Genomic DNA, 1,825 nt, shown 5'->3' with positions numbered 1-1,825 from the left:
ACCCAGGAGAGCCCGGCCTGGGGTCCGGGTGGGCCCCGCCTCCTCGGCCCCCAGCCGCCGTTTTCACTGTGGGTGGCAGCTGCGGCTCCTGCCCCCTGGCTGCGAAGACCAGGCCTCCCCCTCCTCACGTCGCGCAAGAAGGAAGAGCCCGCCAGGGTGGTTCTTTTGTGCTCCCAAGCAGCTTTATGGAGGTGCAGTTCAGTCCTACAATCCTCCCCCACAACGGAGTGTTCAGGCGGGGCTGTCTCCATAGCTGACTTCGCTTTGAACAGTTTGGGGTCTCCCACAGAGCGACCCGGCACCCCGCCCTGGCCCCTGCCAACACGAGTCTGTTTCCCGTCTCTGGACCGGCCTGTCTGGACGTGGCATGGCCGTGGAGTCACGGGGGGTGTGATCTCCTGTGTCTGGCTTCTGTCACTCACCGTCACGCCCTGCAGGTCCACCCAGGCCGGGTAGTATCAGGGCTTCCTTCCTCTTTGAGCTTGAGTGACACTCCGCTGCGCGCGGGAGTGGACTTCACATGTCCTGTTTGCCCATGGGTGCTCAGCGTGCGTGTTCTCACTGCTCGGGGGGTGGGAGCTTAGCCTGGAATGTTTCACAGCAGGCCAGGCCTGTCTCACCACCACCCAGGTTATTTATCAGCCTCTGAAAGTTCCTGAAGGCTGTGGGGAGAGGGGCTGGGTCCGTGGCCGGCTGCAGAGGCCTGGGTGGGGATGTCACCCCAGCCTGCCCCCTTGGGGGCCTGGGAGCTCCACTGGGGCCAGAAGCAGGGTCGGGGGGCTGGCCTGGGGAGGGGTTTTCCCGCCAGCCCTGTGACGGCATTCTGGGCCCCTCTCCTTGCGTGCGATGCCGCACCCCGGGTGCAGGCCACACTTGGCTCCGGCCCTCAGAAGGCCTGTCAGCCCCGCGTGTGCTCCAGTCCTTTCTCCTGCCTCAGCCTCATGACCCACCCTGAGTCCTGTCCTGACAAAGGGCCCACCTCCCCCCGGAGCCACGCTGGCTCTCCCTGCGTGTCCTGCCATCCTCGCGGTGCCCCCACCCAGGGCAGTCCCCTCCACTTCCCCCCGCGCCCCCACCCCGCCTGCCCGGCTTGTCTGAGGGTGCTCAGCTCCCTGGGAGAAACGGCATGGTGTCCCAGAGCCTGGGTCTCCTTCCCAGCGTCCCACCCGCCCTGGCCAGGGGGAGCCTTGCCCCATGTGTGTGGCCAGACAGCCTGAGGCAGACACAGGGGCCCCAGGGCCGCCGGCCCCCTGCTTGGCGCGCACGGCACTCCTCGGTGCCTGTGGCCGCCCCGGCGCCCGCAGCCCCGGCCACTTCGTCTCTTCTCTGGCTTTTCCTGCTCAGAATGATCAACGCTTTTTGCACTGCGCCCACATCTGGCTTTGATTGGCCCCCACCTCCTCGGGCGGGGCTGGACCCCTGAGTCTGCGGCGGAGGGGAGGCAAGCCGGCCCGCTCTCCTCTCTGGGGCACCGGGGAGACCCCATTCTTCCCCCCCATATCTACACCCTGCCTGGGCCCAGCTCTGCGGGCGCGTTGCCGGTTCCACCTCTGCAGGGCTGGGGCCAGAGCGCCCCTCACGCCCAGACCCTCCCCACCCTGAGGCCCCTGTGGCCTCCAAGGGGGGTCCTCAGACCCGGCCTGTGTGTTGCCTTGCTGGGGTCCTCCCTTTCCCCTGGGTGGGTGCTCCCGTCTCCATGGAGGCGCTCCTGAGAGTGTCCTCAAGGAGAGTTCTGGTTTGGGGCGCCCAGCAGGCCACTCTGCAGGCTGAAGTCAGCCCCCCTTTCCTCTGGCCCACCCGTCTGGGTGACCTGACCCTAAGTCGT

This window comes from Ovis canadensis, chromosome 21 (assembly GCF_042477335.2).
Source record: "Ovis canadensis isolate MfBH-ARS-UI-01 breed Bighorn chromosome 21, ARS-UI_OviCan_v2, whole genome shotgun sequence".
Classification (NCBI taxonomy): Eukaryota; Metazoa; Chordata; class Mammalia; order Artiodactyla; family Bovidae; genus Ovis; species Ovis canadensis.
Note: the sequence above shows the minus strand (reverse complement) of the source record.